Source organism: Chiloscyllium plagiosum, chromosome 2 (genome assembly GCF_004010195.1).
Source record: "Chiloscyllium plagiosum isolate BGI_BamShark_2017 chromosome 2, ASM401019v2, whole genome shotgun sequence".
Classification (NCBI taxonomy): domain Eukaryota; kingdom Metazoa; phylum Chordata; class Chondrichthyes; order Orectolobiformes; family Hemiscylliidae; genus Chiloscyllium; species Chiloscyllium plagiosum.
In genome coordinates, this window is record NC_057711.1 from 114,559,033 (window position 1) to 114,579,168 (window position 20,136).

Here is a 20,136-nt window from a genome sequence, read left to right on the forward strand (position 1 = left end):
ATCTGCACTTGTGAATCAACAGAAGGCTCCAGTGTGAATATGCACTGAATGCCTAGATAGTACCTGGAGTTTTGAGATGTCACAGTGTAGCAGCCCAGCTGCCTGACTCTGTCGACAGTGATAACAACCCAATGTAAAAGCAATTAAAAGTGTATTTTCGGTTAGTGCTGATGAATTTCACATTAATCAGGGTGGACTTTGAAAAAGGCAAGCCACTCATTCTGTGCTTCATCAGATTTCTTTTAACACATTGTCTGTGCCCTCTGGGAAAAGCTTAGTGTGATTGCATACATGCAGTGAAAACTGGGTATGTGGAAGAGCACTTCTTATTGTGATAGAAATATGTTTTGGTTTTATAGTTCAGCAATGAATTTATCAGGTACAATCCTTCAATATCTTAGTAAAATAGTAAAATTACCATTTGCAGGATGGAAGGGGAAAGAAGTAATTAAATGGCTAATTGTGAGAGTGTGGCAGATAGCAACAGATCCTAATACGCATAAAAAGAAAATTAGTGTTTTCCCTTCATATTGGAGGCAGATCTTCATTTTGTTGTAAATACTCAGCAGAAGAAACTTAATGTGACAGGCACATTTTGCTGTTTGAGGTTCCTGTCACCCAGATGAACTGAGCTGAGATTATGCATGATATTCCACACAAGTGTTTGCTAATGTCATAATTATATTACTGGACCAGGAATGTACAGTCTGTCAGCACGAGTTGAGATCCCACCATGGCCAATGAAAAATTTGAATTTAATTCATTAGTAAATCTTTGATGGAACTTTGCAGGACAGGTTGGTTTGGACACAGACATGCTCTAAACTCCATGCCATGCCATTGTCACCATGGTCAGAATCCACCACTATGATTTTAACCAGAAATGGACGAGGGATTGGCATACCCATGGGCCACCCAATTAAGGTCCTGGAGGTCATGGTACCTGCAGAGGAGGAGATGGACACCACCACCACCACGCGAAACCCGGTGGCAGAGCAAGGGTGTGTATTGCCTCTCTTTCCAGCCCTCTATGCCCATTGGGGGCCACCCCAAAGGCTGCTTACTCAAGAAAGGTGTGGACTGGGATCTTTTAAAATCATGAAGAAATTTGTTAGGGTAAATGTGGAGAACTGTTTTCATTTGTTGGGCTGATCTGATCCAGGGGCCATAATTATTAGATATTCACTTGTAGAAGCAACAGGGTATTCTGGCACAATATGCTTACCCAGAGGGTAGTGAGAATGGGGAACTCATTACCATGGGGAGTGGTTAAGATGAGGAGCATATACCTTTTAAGCTGCGTAAACTCTTGAAGGAGAAAGGAATAAAAGAACGTGCTGCTGGGGTTCAAAGAAGGTTGGAACAAGACTCATTATCCAGCATAAGCACAAGTATAGAATTGATGGGCCAAATGACCTATTTCTGTAACTTCTAATACTTTGTAAACTTTTGGAAGATTTTCTCACCCATTCCTTTGACTCCTCACTTGTCTCCTGGGGGGATGACCTTTTTGCTTCTATGGTTAGGGTTTTGAAGACACATCTAAGACAATTCCCTCCTCACCTAACTACTTTTGCAGCTGGAGAATGGGTTATAGACTGAAAATTATCTATAGTATTTGTTTGGGGACTGATTTAGCTGATTAGTGAGCATCTCACACTCTCTATGCAGAGTGATTGCGGCTTTGAATTTTGGCAGCAGGCTTAACAAATGTCTCCACTTTACTGATTAAAGTGATTATGTGAGTGCTTTTAGATTGTCCAATCACTTTACAGTCTTCTGGACTCCAAATTGAGTTGAATAATTTGACATTGTAACCACTCATTCCAATTCTTGGGCTGCTACGCTATTTGTATTTCCTCCAGACATGTCTTTGATTCTTTTCATGTGTCCCATTGCTGTCTATCACTTCCTTCTTAAGAACATAAGAAATAGGCCATCTGGCTACTCTGCTACTCAATAAGATCATGGCTGATCGTTCTGTGGCCTCAACTCCACTTACCAGTCCTCTCATTGTAACCCTTAATTCCTTCATTGTTCAAAAAAAGCTATCTTAATTTTAAAAGCATTTACTGAGGTAGCGTCAACCACTTCCCTGGGCAGGGAATTCCACAGATTCACAACCCTCTGGGTGAAGAAGTTACTTCTCCATTCAGTCCTAACTCTGTTCCCCCTGATTTTGAGGCTATGCCCTCTTGTCCTTGTTTCACCTGCCAGTGGAAACATCCTCTCTACCTCTATCTTCTCTCTTCTCTTCAGAATTTTATATGTTTCTATAAGATCCTCACCTCATTCTTTTAAATTCCAATGAATATAATCCCAGTCTAACTCAGTCCTCATAAGCCAACACCCTCAACTCTGGAATCAACCTAGTGAACCTCCTCTGCACCCTCTCTAGTGCCAGTACATCTGTTCTCAAGTATGGAGACCAAAACTGCACACAGTACTCCAGGTGTGGCCTTGCACCATGATCCATTTTTTGCTATTTAATCTCTCCTGATTTGCAACTGTTGCAGGTTTTACGTTTTTTGTTCAGTCCTCCCCTGCCCATTACCCTGCCTGTCAAACTTTGTTACTTCTCTCTCTTTTCCCAAATCTGAACCTTAACTCTACTCCTCTCTCCATACAGGCTGCCTAACTTGAGTATTTCTAGCACTTTCTGTTTCAATTATATACCCAAACACTGATTGTGGACATTTATAGATGATTTAATTTTGATTTTTGCAGTGACAGGTCTTTAATCTGGAAAATAACATAGTAAGAATTATCAACCGATGCTGCTATAAAAATGCTTAAGAACAGGAAGAGGGTGTTAGTCAAATAAGCCTGTTCTGTCACTTTGTCAGGTATTGTAGATATGCCACCTGACAGCCATACCTGCTTTTGACCCATATTCTTAAATTACTCTGCATAACAAAATCTTGCCAATCTCTGATTTAAATTTTACGGATAAATCTACCATTCATTGCTATTTGCACAAGAGAATTCCAAACATCTTCCACCATTTGTGCTGTGTCTGTCATTTATAATCTCATGATATATCCTATTTTAGTGTCAATAATTTTAGTTACTGGGGGCAAGTGTTCTGCACAATGTTGAAAAATCTATCTTGTCTGTTTCAGGATTCTGAAGCTGATGACCTTCTAGAGAAGACTTGTTTAATCCAGTCACCATCTTGAGCCTTTCTTGGTCAGGCATTACATTGGACAGCTGCGTCGCTGGGATTCCCCAAATTGGAACAATTGCAAGGTTTGCTATTTTTTTTTCATTTGATGAATCTGGTTCATTGACATGTGTCAGCTCTATAAAATTCTCTCTAACTTGTCTTGCGGGCTAATTGTAAAATTCTTTCTAACTTGTCTTGCCAACTCTCCAGATTGCCCTGGAGTTTCTAGGAATTAGTGAGCAGAACATAGCTAAGACGAGAAGTCACAGGGCATTGTGTATTTTCTTTTAATTTTCTTTGTTTTTGGAACCAAAAGAAACATCATCCATGGTGAGCAAACAAGCCAGCTAGAAGTAAAGAGTTGTCTGATTGGTCACAGGAATGCAGGGCAAAGTGAAGGAGGTGATAGCCTAGTGGTATTATTATTGGACTGCTAATACAGACACTCAGGTGGTGTGCTGGGGACCTGGGTTTCACAATGGAATTTGAATTCAATAAAAAAATCTGGAATTAAGAGTCTAACGATGACCATGAATCCATTATTGATTGTTGGAAAAACCCATTTGGTTCGCCAATGTCCTTTTAGGTAAGAAAACTGCCATATTTAGCCTGGCCTGGCCTACATGTGACTCCAGACCTACAGCAGTTACCCTCTGGGCAATTAGGGATTGTCAATGAATGCTGGCCCAGTCCTATGAATGAATTAAACAAAAAGGGACACATTGCGTGACCTGTAGCATGTGTGGAGACAGGACATTTAGAGGCACAGGCCATATGATCAAGCCCCCAGAAGTGTGGCCAAGCAAGAATTGGTAACACTAGTGCGAAATGAAGCAGCAAAATTTGACCCCTATTAGAAGGACCTTGATCATAGCTTGAAACCGAATTAAAGTAATGTACTCTGTTGAACATAATCTGCACCGAATAAAACATATTTTTGGGCAGGACTGTGCAATTTCAGATTATATTTCACTGTGTATGAATTTCAAGTGGAGAACCAATATTGACCTCTGTACTTCGGGTGCCTGTGTTTGAATGCATCTCCAAGCTGTTGGGCTGAGTGTCCTCTCTCTTTGTGAGCTGTAAGCGTGAGTTTAAGCATTCTAAACTAAACTTAGTTGCAAGGCATAGCGCTGGAGATGAAGAGTTGAGTGGAATGTTTGGATTGTCTCTGTGGCTATGACATTGTCAGGGCTGTCCATGAACAGGGTGAACATGGTGTTCATTAGTAGGCCTGAGGCCTTCTGTAACCATAGGCCCAGAGTGAGTTTATCAGCATCAGGAATTACACCTCAATTTAATTTGCTAAGTTTTTTTTGTTTCACTCTGGTTTGTTATTAATTTTGATCTTTACTAAACGAAAGGGATTTTTTTTTCTTAAAACAGAATACTATGAATGAGGGAAATCCACACTAAAAACGTAACGTTCTTGAAATACTTAGATCAGGCAGTGGAGACAGAAACAGGAGTTAACATTTCAGGTCTGTGACCTTTACTGTTTTCTGTTTATATTTGATAATTTTCTTTTCTGCTGGTGACATTTTTGTTATCCTTATTGGCATTTTCTTGGGAAATCCTCAGAATGAAGGGTTGAATACAAGATGAAGACCTGATGCCAGGTCTCACTGGCCAGTCTGTTCTCGCTCACCACCACCTCTCATGGCCGCTTTCTGTCACTTTATCATCAGACCACTTATCTGACATTCAGTCCTGGATGATCCTTGATTTGCTCTAGTTAATTAATTGTCAGACATTGCAAAACTGTTTGAATGAGATAAAGTGAAGGATTCATAGAACAGAATCACTGAAGGCCATCCAAATCATGTGGGCTGTGTTCGCCGTTTTGAAAGAGCTATTGAGCCACTCTACTTGTGTCCAGACCTCCCTTTGCCCTTTCCTCGTTGTCGTGCAATTTTCTCCCCTTCAAGTATTTATCAAGTTCCCTTTTGAATGTTACTATTGGCTCTTTGCCCACAGTCCTTTTCAGGCAGCACATTCCAGATCACAATAACCTGCTGTGGAACAATAAGTTCTCCTCATCTCCCTTCTAGTTCTTCTGCCAGTTTCCTTAAATCTGTGCCCTCTGGAAATGTGGTTTTCAGGAGTGCATGAGTCAAACAAGGAGGCAAAGGGTGTATTTGTTAAATCATGTTTTAGAAATTCCTTAGAAGCGGCTGGGCACTTCAAAAGACAGAGCAACAAATGACCCATATTTCAAAGTTTTAAACCATATTCTGAGATTCGGTGGTAGATTCTACCTTTCAATTTATCAAGCTTTGTCTAATTTGCTTACCCTAGGATGAACAAATTGGCACAAGAGTCTTAGCCTTCACATTGGGCTAGTCTGAGGAGTTTTGACAAGTTTATTGTTGAGGGTGGTGATAGCTTAGAGACAGAAATAATGATTTCTAATTTCAATGATTCTTTGTGCTGTGCGTGTGTATCGATTCCAGGAAATGCTGTGCTATGCTGGCAAGTCCTAACTTGATTTGACATGATGGGTGATGTAATGACAAGTTGACACATGGTGCAGGAAGCAGCCATTTGTCAAGTGGTATGAATGTGATCACTGAAGTGGGATGGGCCAAATTCCCCCTGCTCAGTAGGAAAAATGCAGCAGCTAATTTTTTTTGGTAATGTAACAACTCACCCTTTCCTTATTAGGATTCAGGATGCATGATCCACCTCTGTGGTTTCACAAAGACCCCATATCTCATTTGTTGTCCCCCTCGTGTCCAGATTTTCCTATGTAGTCTTCCCACTTGGGAAAGGAGTCTTGATTCAATGTGGATTTCCCTCAGAAGGAGTGGATCTCATGGAATTGGATTTAAAAAGTGGCTAAATTTCATTGCTGTCCAGATCCTAATCTCTTGAATTCCGTCTGTAAAATGGCTTTAAGATGCACCCTACAATTTTACCTAAATTTTGATCACCTGCCCTAATCTGTGACTCAATCTCGCATGTTATTTGACATGCTGAACCTTTTACAGGTACACAATCCTTTATCCAAAATCCTTGAATGCCAGTTTTTGTTTTGGATTTCGGAAATTTTTGGATTTTGGAATAAATGACATTTTCACAGTGAAATTAAACAAAATCTTGCTGAACAGCAGACCCACATGTGAATAGTACGAGTGCTGAGAAACAGTTGGCACCTGCCAGTGCTGGGCCACGCCGCCATATCACATCTGAGTGGGTGCGGAGTTGGGTTACCTGTTTGCACGCCAAACAATCTTGTTTTGCAAAAAAAAACTTCACGACCAAGCTTTGGATTTCAGAGCTTTTTGGATTTCAGATAAAGGATTGTGTACCCATACTACCTTAGTGGCCCGATGAAAATGCAAACTTATAAATGTAGAGATTTTGAGCTTGACCTCAGCCAGTGGAATGAACACTGTCCTATTACTCCTCTTGCCCCGCCCTCCATTGTTGCATTGTGATGGGATAATGCTTTTAAGTAGACACTTGTTGTCCACTTAAGGTTGTCAGTATACCCAATGGTGTGCAGGCTGCCTGACAACTCACTGACCCACCCCCACCCCCAATTTCTTCTTGTTCCTGTCCACTGTCTGCAGTAACATGAGTTGATAGGCTACCTATTGTATTCCATGTGGGGGGGGGGGCGGTCATTTCATAAAAAGTCAGCCAAATGTACAAAAAAGCCTCACAATTTCAGTCTGTCTGGCCTAGTTCTTTTTGTCAGGTGACGACAGCCTGTTTTGTTCTGGATTCCACCAGCAGAAGCAGTTTCACCATATATACTTTTATCACGTTGATAATGGCGGGGGGGCTAGTTTAGTTGATTTGTAAGGCAGAGTAAAGCCAACTGTGTGGTTTCAATTCCTGCACTGACTGAGGTTATGACGACGGACCCTCCTACTTAGTCTGTCTCCTCACCCGAGGCGTGGTAACCCTCAGGTTAAAGCGCCATCAGTCATCTCTCTCTAATGAGAGAGAAGCCCGATGCTCTGGAAAGTCTATGGTGTCTTAACCATTACATTCTGATAAATCTGTCTTGTCAACTCTCCAAGGCTCATGTTCTGAGTTGCTGGTTACAGAATGGTGACCTGTCCATTACCCATTAACCTTGGCTATAAAATCTAGGCTGAAACTTTATTGCTGGAACAGCACAGCAGGTCAGGCAGCATCTAGGGAACAGAAGATTCGACGTTTCGGGCACATGCCCTTCTTCTGTTCCCTAGATGCTGCCTGACCTGCTGTGCTGTTCCAGCAATAAAGTTTCAGCTTTGATCTCCAGCGTCTGCAGACCTCACTTTCTCCTATAAAATCTAGGCAACTAGATATTTTTTTTGGGTGGAGGTAGGTATTCTCCACTGCCAGTTAGCTCACTGTGTAGATTTTCCCATGAACAAGGTCACCTTACCCACAGGAGACCTCCGCATGTCTGAGACATTGCCTTTAGGAATGGACAGGTGTGGTATGGCACAGTTCACATTCTTTTAGTGAAATGGTAAGAGGGCAAATTTAAAATACACTGAATTACCCTCACCCCGACTGAAAAGCAAAGTAAAGTAGGCACAGTCTGGCAATGGTCCAAATTGATTGAACTTGTCGAACCAAAAGATTACTATTTAATCAAAAAAAAGGCTGTGTTGCTCACTGGTCAGTGTACTCGGTTGTCATAGTTACAAGTATCGAATGCAGACTGAGGATGAAACAGTTATCGGTGATCTGTGATCTGGAATGACAAGCGGTTCCCATCTGGCCAACTTCAGCCTGCTTGGTCCAACTTGAAGCTGGCAACTTTTTTAGTTTTACTTTCAACATGTGTCAAATTATCACTCTGCGATCAGAGGTATTCGAAAATTCTTCAGCTGATTTTGTCGAAGGGGGTGCCTGCAGCATTCCTTTCCTCAACTTGCTATTGAGACACTGTTTCGTAACTTTTGTTGTGAATAGTTTGGCTCTATCTAAAATTTAATATGGAGTTTGATAAGACAATTGCAACAGGGATAATCACCCTGGAGAACCAGAATTGTTTTTTATTTCAAAAGTATATTTAAACTTAAAAATATTTTTTGTGTATAAATGCATAGTCACAAACACAAACACATTCTGTACAAATGTGTCTCAAGGAAACCAACAAACATTGCAGTTTGACTCTATTCAAACAAATCAAAGGCATCTCTTACATGTACAAGACTATATTAACATGCGTTTGAAACACTAGAAGGGTCTGATAACTGAATGGACCCCCATTAACTTCAGCAGGAAGATCTCAGACAGTGGTCTTTCCCCAGTGTGCTTTGGCAGCAACAGCTGCCCCAAGCTGTAGTCCGTCTCTCAGCACATAGTCCTGGACCTTGGATTGTGCCGATCTACAACACTGGGTCAAGGTCAACTCCTTGTTCTGGAAGATGTTGTAAACCACATCCTCTGAAAGTTTGTTTCATAAGTTCTGGCAAAACCTGTTGCCCTTTATTTCAGATTCTTGTTCCCTTTTACTCATAGTGACTAATTTCTGTGAATTACAAAATGGAAGCCAATTATTTTCTTTTCTTCTTGACCATCCCATGTATTCTGAAGTAAGTTAAAATACATTTATAGGATAAGGAACAGTTACATTAATGTTCCGCAATGACTTTAAAACAATAATAAAGAGTTGCCTTTACGTTTCACAATCACTGGACACACAAAGCTAACAAAGTACTTTTATAAGTGTAGTCACTATTATGCGTCAGCTAGTCACACAGAGCAAGCTCCCACAGCAATGACCAGATCAGTATGTTCCACTAATATTGTTTGAGCATTGGCTGGGTCGTTGGTGAAAGCACCACCTTCTCTTTGAATTAGTGGCCATGGGAACTTGTACAACCACTTAGGCAGTCTGGTAGGATCTCTGAATTGACATTTCATCAGAAATACGTTGCTTCTCAATGTGGCATACCTTCAGTACTGGCACTGGACTGACTGCCTCAATGTTTATACTCTAGTCTAAGAGTAGAACGCCAAGGGGAAAAATGCTACTATCTCAACATCAGCTGATACTTTGATATAAGATGACCTGCGAGGGAGAAAGGAGTATTTTGCATTTAACACATTGTTATATCAAGTGGAAAAGAAAGCCTTGCAACTCCATGGCATCTTTCACCACCTGAGGGCATCGCAAAGCTCTTTACAGTCAATGATGTACTCTAGAGATGCAGTTCGCTATTGTAATGTGGGAGATGTAGCAGCCAGTTAATGCATGATATTCCACAAACAGCAATGTGATAATACTGGATAACTTAGGGGTTTCTTTTTCCAAGTGTAAGTTGAAGAATAAAGATCAGTCAGCATGACATGAAAAACTCTGCTGTTCTTCTTTTGTAAGTGTACCATGAAAATGCATGTCCACTAAAGAAGATGGCCTTGGTTTTGCAGCTCAGCTGAAAGATGACCCCTGTAGCAGTGCAGGCATTCCCTCAGTACTGGTACCGGGAATGTCAACATCCACGGTGTTTTCGTGCTTCTGAGTGGGTCTCAAATTCCAAGACTTCTAGCTTTGTCAAAAGTGCTAGGCAATGCATCATGGTTGTCAGCATTAACTATAATAATACTGATGTGGAATGTTATGGTTGGGAGCTTCTATTCTCTCCAGTGTCTCCAAGAGAAAGTTTGTTTGTTTTTAACTCCCTCACAAACAAAGGTCCTTTCTTAGTCGAACTACAGTTATCATGGAGACAGAGAAAAGAACACTCTCCAGTATAAACTGAGACCATCTGCCTCAAATAAATGTAAAGATCCCAGGCATGACAATACTGTGACTTCAAGACCTGTGTTTTGTCCTGGGTTTTGTTTTGAAGAGAGGTTTTAAGGCAGAGGTACTGAGTAGACACTGGAATAAACTGCTTTTGAGGCTTTAGGGTTTGGTTTTAAAGTTGGAACAGCAGCAGCAGCCTGGATGGGTGTGGTCAGGCTCCTGCAGAACCCCATCTTTAGTTTAGCTTTCAGCTGTTGCTGTTTGGGGTTTGAAGTGGAAACTGTTCTTTCCCCTTCTCGATTACAGCTAAAAGCTGTACGTTCTCTTCCTGCTGGTGGAGTTGCATGAGAAATAATCTGTCTTCCAAATTTGCCTTTTGCCAAGGGTGTGTTTATGGGATATTACTATGTTAGAACAGTTAATTATTTATTGAAACTGGGTCTACTATTCTGTTAGGTTTTCCAATAGATTAAGTAATTCGGATTTTTCAGTTCTATCGTTATATTTTAACTATAGTGGATGGATGAAGTGTGTTTTGCTTAAAAGCTGGTAGTTTGACCAGTTGAATTGCATCTGGAATGCAACACCTTACATTTACCTTTTAAAATAAGAAAAAGTTAGGGTTTAGACGACCTTCTAAATATTTTGAGAGGTTTAGTGTGGTCCAAAACTTATGACAACTATTTTAAATAGGGCAAGGGAGCTGTGTTCCTAGCGTTCTGCCCAATAGTTATCCTTCAAATCATTGATCTGTTCATTATCATATTGATGTTCATGGAAGCTTAACATGTATGAACTAGTGCTGCTTTTCTGACTGACTGAGAACATTGACTGCACTTTAATAGAACTTCATTGGCCAAAATCTAGTTGGTATTCTGCACTGGCGGACTTTGCTTCTTTAGTATAGACAAGTGATTTTGATTCCATTGATTGATTTGTTCTTGTGAAGTCTGTTTAATGGTAATTTTTTTTGTATAGCTTCAAGATTGAAGAAATAATATTTGCTTACCCTTTGCTGAAACTGGACCCCTCTTCCTTCAGTGTAAATGTGGTGATTAGTCTAGTTTCATGCCCTTTAAAGACACTGAGGTAGGGTTCTGGATTGTAGCTGACGTAAAACAGATTCTTTCTCCCCTGCTTGTGAAGGAACAGAAGAATGCAAATTCCAAATTTACAAGACTGGTAATACGAGAGTTTATAATTATTCATAACTTTCAAATGAACAAGTCCAGTTTCTGCCTGTTCCCACATGACAACACACTTTCATGCATGAGTTGATTTGCTCCAATCCTTGAACATTAAAGTTCATGTTGTGCTTGCCTTACTGACTGGTGCACAGTAATTTAAAACTTTCTTGGGGGTGAGATTGATTGACATCAGGCACCAGAGGCTCTTAGCAAAGCGGCAGATGATTCTGTTCACTGCATAAGATTTTAATTTCCATTGACTCAAGAAAAATGGCCAAGATTTCTAATTTCAAACAGAGTAAGAGCAGTAGCAAGACAAGAAAACCAATTTTCAAAAGGAATCTGAACTAGCATTTGATGAACCTTGAAGGAAAGACACAGCGTTCTTATTCAACAATTGGCATGAACCAATTGCACCCGTCTCACTTGTAGGAATTTTCTGGCCTTAGCTGTCACATAGTTTGGAAGCACTCTTGCCTCTGGGTCACAAAAGTTTTAATTCGAGTCAAAGGTGGTACACGGACTACTGCTCTGTTCGAGGTCCTGTATCTCAGATGACATGATGTCTCTCAGGTAATCAGGAAGGCTAATTGAATATTGGCCCTTATTTCAAGGGGTTAGACTATGAAATGGGAAAGTCTCCCTGCAACTGTACAAGGTGCTGTTGAGAGCACATTTGGAGTACTGTGAGCAGTTTGGTCTCCTTAATTAAAGAAGGATGTCATTTCTTTGGAGGCAGTTCAGCGAAGTTCATTAGGATGATTTCCAGTATGGAGGGAATGTCTTAGGAGCATAGATTAAACAGGTTGGGACTCTACTCACTGGAATTTCGAAGAATGAGAGGTGATCTGATTGAAACGGACAGGATTCTTAAGGGGCTTGACAGAGTAAATATGGGGAAGATGTTTCCCCTCGTGGTAGAGTCTTGGAGAAGAGGGCATGTTGGATTGAAGAGGTGCCCATTTAGGACTGAGATGAGGAGGAATTTCTTCTGAGGGTTATGAGCCTTTGGAACTTCTTGCCACAGAGGGCTGTAGGGGCAGAGTTCCTGTCTATGTTTCAGGCTGAGATAGATAGGTAGGAGTTCCAGGAAAAGAGGATGTGAGGCATGTTGGATTAGTCATGATCCTATTGAATGGTGGAGTAGCTTTGAGGGGCTGAATGGCCTACACCTATTTCTTATGGTTTTATGAAATGCTGAACAGAAGTGTAATCTGCCCTGTTGGACAAGTACAAAAAAATTCACAACTGTGAATTTAAAGAAGAGCAAGGGAGTTCACCCTAGTCCTGTTTATTCCTCAGCCAAACATCAATGAAACCGATTATTTATGATTTCATTATCATTCATGGGTGTTGGCTGCTGTATATCCTATATTACCGCATTGACTACACTTCAGAAGTGCTTCATTAGCGGTAAAGTGCTTCGGGATTCTCTGAGCTACATAAGTAATTTATTTTCTTTTGGAGGCTGTGTTTATATTGTAGCTATGATCCTCCTGTTCATAATCAACAGGAGATTTCTCACATTGCTCAATTCTGCACCAGTGTTTCAATTAGAGAGATCTGTTTGTGGGAACTTATCTACAGGAGCAGAGCTCCACTCCAATTAAGCATTTTCCAGTAAGCAAGCAGGAGCATTCTCTCAAAATATTTAAAATAACTTTGCTTTGTGAGTTCCTGCAGTATCTAGAGGTTCAAAAGGCACATAAACTACTGCTTAAACTATGTTCATCACTGCCTGGAAAATGGACTGTGCATGGTGGCAAACCAAAACTAGTTTTAAAGTTGCAACACAGCTTGAAATGATACTTCTTCCAATCGCTGTTGATCGGTAGGTTTAACTGTTATTTCGTGAAAGCACAACTATAAACAGTTATGCTGTGTGAAAATCTTTGAATGACCTCTCTCATAAAAGTTTCAAAATGAGACATGTTGCCCCTCTGTTTGAAGCTGTGAAAGAGTTAGCTCTTGATTGGATTCAACCTTTGCCAACTTAAAGGTGTAACTGGTTAGACCAGCATTGATTATCTATTCCTAGTTTCCCTTGAGAAAGTGTTGGTAAGGCACCTTATTGAACCTCTGCAATCTTTTGGGGTTATTAGGACACCTACAGTGCTGTTAGAAAGGAGACTGATTATTTAACAGTGAAGGAACTGTTATAAAATTCCAGGTCAGGATAGTGTGCAGCTTGAGGGGATCTTTCGGCTAGTGATGCTCCCATGCATCTATTGGCCTCATCCTTCCAGGTGGTAGAGGCCGTGGATTGGGAAGGTGCTGTTGAAGTTGCCCGCAGAGAATCTTGTTAATGATATGCACTGTGCAACCTGGTGAATGGGGTGCTAGCCAAGCAGATATCTTTGTCCTGGATGGTGTTGAACTTCGAGTGTTGCTGGAGCTGCAGTGCATCCAGGTAAATGAAGAATATTCCATCACATTCTTGCCATGTACCATGAAGATGGTGGACAGGCTTTGGGTGACCTGCTGTTGCAGCAGATTATTGTGTGGTGTGGAGTTAGAATATTTCCCAGTTCAGATGTGGCCATTAAGAATGCACCTGGAATGCTATGTCCAATTTTGGTCTCCATATTTCAGGAAAATGTACTTGCAGTGCAACGAAGAAGTACTAGAATAGTCACTGGGATGTGTTGTCCTTTGTTGAGAGACTGAGCAAATTGGGCCTATATTGTTTTGAAGCTTAAAAGAATGGGAGGCAATCTTGTTGAAACAGGCAGGATTCAAATGAGGCTTGATGGGGGAAGAGACTGGAAGCATTTTTCCATTGTTTGGGGAATCTAAAACATGGAGGCACAGTCTCAGAGGAATGGGCCTGTCAACAGCAGAGATGAGGAGAAATGGCCTCATTCAGACGGTTGTGTAATTCTCTGCCCCAGAGGATTGGAGATGTTTCATTGTTAATAAATTCACGGAGGCCATGGATAGATGTTTGGTCTCTCCAGGGAATCGAAGGATATAGGAAGTGGGCAGGAAAGTACAGCTGTCACTCGGGATTAGCCTTGATAATGAAACTCAAAAGGTCTGGCAGCAGCTGTGGAGGGACAAGTAGACTTAACATTTCAAGTCTGGTGTGACTCTCCTTTGTGTTTAGAAGAAGTCATACAGGACTTAAAATGTTAACTCTGTTTCACTCTCCACAGATGCTGCCAGACCTCCTGAGTTTCTCTCGCATTTTTTTTCTGTCAGATTTCCTGCATCCCCAGTGTTTTGCTTCTATTTAATTCTCAGTCATATTGAACGATAGAACAGACTGAATTCTCAGAAGGGTCACTGGACCTGAAACATTGACTGATTTCTCTTCATAGATGCAGCCAGACTTGCTGAGCTTTTCCAGCAATTCCTGTTTTTGTTTGTGCAGGAACTTATTTCTTCTGTTCTTTTGCTGACTTGTTGAAAGAACTATTCATTTAGTCTAACTTCTCAATTCTCTCCCTTTTATATTTTTGCCCTTTTCAAATACATATCTAATCATTTTTTTTGGAAGTTCTTGTTAAATCTGCATCCACAGCACAGCATTCCAGATCACAGCTGAACAATGTGGAAGAATGAATGATGTTTGTTTTTGCAGCCTCTGGTTCTGTGCAGTATCAGAATCAGTGTAGCCAGCCAGTGATGTGTGATGTGTTTCTGGACTAGTGATAAGATATTGCTTCTGGCAGCAAATATGGAGTGCATCACCTACAATTAAGTCATAACTTTTGACAAGATAACTCAGGCTAAGAATTTCTGAAATATTTCTTCTGGGAGGTGAAAATAATACTCGACCTTTTTTTTTGAAAGAAGCAAGTTTTGAACTTACCCAGTGCTTTTCATGACACCGGACATCTCGGTGCTTTACTTTCACATGCAAACTTCTGAAATGCACTCCCTGGTTGCGCAGTCATGAAAACAATGTAATAATGGCCACATAATCTGTCTTTGATATTGGTTGATGGTTTAAAAAATGAGCAGACCTCTGGGAGAGAACTCCTCTGCTTTTCATTGAAATAGTGCCAAATAATCTTTCACACCCTTTTGGGGAAGTAAGTGGGGACTTGGTTTAACATCTCAACTGAAAGAAGGCCATTTAACAAGTGAAGCTGTCCCTTAGTACTGCACTGGAGCATTTGATTAAGACTAGACTTGGTGCTTGATCAGTGAAGTGGAAGTTGAACATAGTACCTTGCATTTTAAGGACAAGATTGTTGCCAACACAGCCACATTTGGCAACAAAGAGTAGCATTTCGGACCCATCACACAATATAATGTAGGACCAAGAGTAGGCCATTCATGGCTGATCATCTGCCTCCATTCCATTTTCACACACTATCTCCATATTTGTTTAATGTCATATAGTCATGAGTGATGTAGAGCATGGAAACAGATCCATTGGTCCAACTTGTCCATGCTGACCAGATATCCCAACCCAATCTAGTCTCACCTGCCATGACCTGGCCCATATCCCTCCAAACCCTTCCTATTCATATACCCGTCCAAATGCCTCTTAAATGTTGCAACTGTACTAGCCTCCACCATTTCCTTTGGCAGCTCATTCCATACACGTACCACCCTCTGCATGAAAACGTTGCCCCTTTTCTATCTTTCCCCTCTCACCCTAAACTTATGCCCCCTAGTTCTGGACCCCCACCCCAAGGAAAAGACTTTGTCTATTTATCCAATCCATGCTGCTCATGATTTTATAAACCTCTCAGCCTCCAATGCTCCAGGGAAAACAGCCCTAGCCTATTCAACCTCTCCCTATAGCTCAAATCCTCCAACCCTGCCAACATCCTTGTAGATCTTTTCTGAACCCTTTCAAGTTTCACATCTTTCCAATAGGAAGGAGACCAGAATTGCATGCAATATTCCAAATGTGGCCTAACCAATGTCCTGTACAGCTGCAACATGACCTCCCAACTCCTGTACTCAATACTCTGAACAACAACAAACACCTTCTTCACTATCCTATCTACCTGCAATTCCACTTTCAAGGAGCTATGAACCTGCACTCCAAGGTCCCTTTGTTCAGCAACACTCCCTAGGATCTTACCATTAAGTGTATAAGTCCTGCTAAGATTTGCTTTCCCAAAATGCAGCATGTCATTATGTCAAAATGCAAAATGTCATTAATAACTAGAATCTCTCTATCTCTGTCTTGAATTTATTCAATCACTGAATTTTCAGAGCTCTCTATGGTTGGTACAGAATTCCAAATTCACCAGCCTCTGAATGATGAAGCTCTTGTTTTGCTCAATCCTAAATAGTTTGCCTTTTTTATTCGGAGACTGTTCCTTGGCCCTAGCTCCCATAGCTAGGGAAAGCATCCTTTCTGCATCTACTCTGTCTATTTCTTAAGTATTGTGTAAGTTTCTGTAAAGTCACCTTTTATTCCTCTCCAGGGAATATGGGAACAGTCTCCTCAAGCTTTCTTTATTGGACAGTGCGGCCACCAGAATTCAAACTGGTGACCTGCCATGGCAATTATATCCTTCCTTAGGCAAGGGGAAGCAGAACTGATATGACCTCCAAGTGCTGCCTCAAAGTGTGTTCTATATAATTGAAGCAAGACTTTTGTTCTGATAATCAAATCTTCTGTGATAAAGGATTAATAACATTTGTCTTTCAAACTGTTTGATGCACCTATAGACTAGATCATGGTGACTTATGAACAAGGACACCCAGGTCCCTTTCAACATAACGCATTCTAAACTCTCTCCCTTGAAGAAATACTCTGCACTTTCATTCCTCCTATCAAAGTGAATAATGCCACACTTAGGCCATGCTCCTGCTCACTCAGTCAGTGTGTCCAAATTTCCCCAAAACCTCTTTGCATCCTCCTCACAGTTCACAATCTCCCAAAGATTTGCATGATCAACAAACTTGGAAGTTATATAATTGACTCCCATCTGCCAATTCAATTCGTTGATACCTGCTGGACCCAAGCACTAACCCTTGGGGTTTCCCACTGGTTATAGCCTGACAACCTGGCTACTTTCTGCCTGTTGATCATTCCTCAATCCATGCTAGTAATTTATTGTCAGCCCCATGCATTTTGTTTACTGATTTCTTGTATTGGAATTTATTAAAAGCCTTGTGAAAGTCCATTAACTCTCCCTCTTATTGACTCTGCTAATAACGTCCCCAGGAAAAAAAAACTCAGGTTTGTCAAACCTGATTTTCCCTTTCAAAAATCCATGTTAACATTCCTCAACTAGACAATTACTTTCTAAATATCCAGTAATTCTATCCAATGTAACAGAGTCTAGTATTTTGCCTCCTGGTAAGGTCCTGGGGTATGTTGCTGAACAAATATGCCTGGAGTGCAGGTTCATAGTTCCTTGAAGGTGGAGTCACAGGTAGATAGGATAGTGAAGAAGACATTTGGTATGCCTGCCTTTGTTGGTCAGTGCATTGAGAATAAGAGTTGGGAGGTCATGTTGCAGCTGTACAGGACATTGGTTTGGCCATTTTTAGCATGCAATTCTGGCCTCCCTACTTTAGGAAGGATATTGTGAAACTTCAAAGGGTTCAAAAAAGATTTACAAGGATGTTGCCAAGGTTGGAGGGTTTGAGCTACAGGAAGAGGCTGAATAGGCTGGGGCTATTTTCCCTGGAGCGTCAGAGGCTGAGGGGTGACCATATAGGAGGCTTATAAAATCATGAGGAACATGGATAGGATAAATTTGACAAGGTCTTTTCCCTGGGATGGGGGAGTCCAGAACTAGAGAGCATAGGTTTAAGGTGAGAGGGAAATGATTTAAAAGGGACCCAAGGGACAATTTTTTTCACTGATGATGGTGCGTGTGTGGAATAAGCTGCCAAAGGATGTAGTGGAAGCTGGTACAATGGCAACATTTTTAGATTAGATTAGATTCCCTAGAGTGTGGAAGCAGGCCCTTTAGCCCAAACTCTCCACACTGACCCTCCGAAGAGTAACCCACCCAGACTCATTTCCCTACTTTTCCCCCTGACTAATGCACCTAACACAATTTAGCATGGTCAATTCACCTGACTTGCACATCTTTCAGAGTGTGGGAGGAAACTGGAACACCCAGAGAAAACCCATGCAGACACAGGGAAAATGTGCAAACTCCATACAGACAGTTGCCCAAGGCCGGAATTGAACCTGGGTCCTTGGCGCTGAGAGGCAGCAGTGCTAACCACTGAGCCACCTTTTTAAAAGGCATCTGGCTAGGTATATGAAAAGGAAGGCTTTAGAGGGATATGGACCAAGTGCTAGCAAATGGGACTAAGATTAGGTTAGGATACCTGGTCAGCATGGATGAGTTGGACTGAAGACTCTTTCTGTGCTGCACATCTCTATGACTCTGTGACTATGATTAGTCATTGATATCAGGATGATGTCAGGAAAACAGGTCTGTGTGCAAGCTTCTTCAAGAATTCAAATAGAACATCAGTGAAAAGGCAGCATGACATTACTTCACTTTTTTCCGTTTCGGTGTTGCTTAAAAACTTACCTTCTCAACCAGTCTTTGGTCACCTGTCCTAATATCTCCTTTTGTACTTGTCAAAATTGGTTTGATAACTGCTCCTGCAAAGCACCTTGGATCTTTATACTGTATTAAAGATGATTTATAAATGCTAGTTGATGTTGTTAAAAGTTGAGCTCTGTACCATTCCATTGTTGAGTATTCATGAGGTAGCCTCAAGACAGATCAAAGGCAGAAATGGAAATAGCAAGGGGAGATTTAAAGTAATCAAAAAGAGGGAAAGGAGTTAGAGACTGGGGAGAATGATTCAAAAATAGAGCTGTTAAGAACTTTTATGATGAAGACAATCAGAGTAGATCAGGAAAAACATTTGCCATTGGTAAAAGAGAACATAGAGAATTCGGATTTGAGGGGAGTGGCAAATGAGCCAAAGGCAACTTGAGGAAAATCAACAAATGGAATCTGGAATGTGACTGAGTGTATGCCACCCTTCAACCCTGGCAACATCCTTGTTAATCTTTTTTGAACCCTTTCAAGTTTCACAACACTCTTCCTTATAGCAGGGACCACAGAATTGCATGCAGTATTCCAAAAGTGGCCGAACCAATATCCTGTACAGCTGCAAAAGTGAACTGGATGATCATAGAAAGTGAAAGGAATTTTTGGGCAATGGAGAGAGGGAAGAAGTGTAGCACCAGTTGAGCTATTCTTTGAAGAGAGCTGGCATGGACACAACAGGCTGAATGGCCTCCTCACATGCAGTAACCATTCTATAGTTCTATTCGGTAATACTTAAATTGATGAACATTTTTCTCCAAATAAATCCTCTGTCATCATATTGAGTCCACATGGATCAAGGGGAGTCTGACCTGTCCTGAGTTGGTGAGATTCTGCTGGATACCGCAGGTGTGAATCCACTTAATCCCAAAGGAATAGGACCATGGATTGGCAAAGTTATCCAAGGTCCCAGCTTTTAGTGATCTCTTCAGAAAACAAATGTTGTATAAGTCTGGAATTGGGCTAAGTCCAATGCTGTTCATGGGTATTTAGCTGTGACTTCGTGGTTGACACAATTACCTCAGAGTTAGATATCCCAACCCAATCTAGTCCCACCTGCCAGCACCCGGCCCATACCCCTCCAAACCCTTCCAAAACATAAACCCATCCAAATGCCTCTTAAATGTTACAATTGTACCAGCCTCCACCACATCCTCTGGCAGCTCATTCCATACAAGTAGCGCTCTCTGTGTGAAAAAGTTGCCTCTTAGGTCTCTTTTATATCTTTCCCCTTTCACCCTAAACCTATGCCCTCTAGTTCTGAACTCCCCGACCCCAGGGAAAAGACTTTGTCTATTTACCCTATCCATGCCCCTCAATTTTGTAAACCTTTATATGGTCACCCCTCAGCCTCTGACACTCCAGGGAAAACAGCCCCAGCCTGTTCAGCCTCTCCCTGTAGCTCAGATCCTCCAATCCTGGCAACATCCTTGTAAATCTTTTCTGAACCCTTTCAAGTTTCACAACATCTTTCTGATAGGAAGGAGACCAGAATTGCATGCAATATTCCAACAGTGGCCTAACCAATGTCCTCTACAGCTGCAACATGACCTCCCAACTCCTGTACTCAATACTCTGA

General features: G+C 41.3%; 1 protein-coding gene and 1 long non-coding RNA gene across 2 annotated transcripts in view; one reads left to right on the forward strand and one right to left on the reverse strand.

Moving 5' to 3' along the window:
- LOC122563055 (coronin-2B-like) overlaps positions 1–20,136 on the forward strand; it is a 162,224-nt gene that overhangs the window by 58,091 nt on the left and 83,997 nt on the right. The window contains exon 2 of the mRNA XM_043716406.1: positions 3,122–3,248. The gene's annotated coding sequence lies outside the window, so the exon portion shown is untranslated. The remainder of the gene's footprint in view (positions 1–3,121; positions 3,249–20,136) is intronic.
- The window catches only part of LOC122563063, a 14,764-nt gene continuing 3,188 nt past the window's right edge, over positions 8,561–20,136 (reverse strand). The window contains exons 2-3 of the long non-coding RNA XR_006315477.1: positions 10,878–11,002; positions 8,561–8,647 (exon numbers count right to left, since the gene is read on the reverse strand). This is a non-coding gene — a long non-coding RNA (uncharacterized LOC122563063). The remainder of the gene's footprint in view (positions 8,648–10,877; positions 11,003–20,136) is intronic.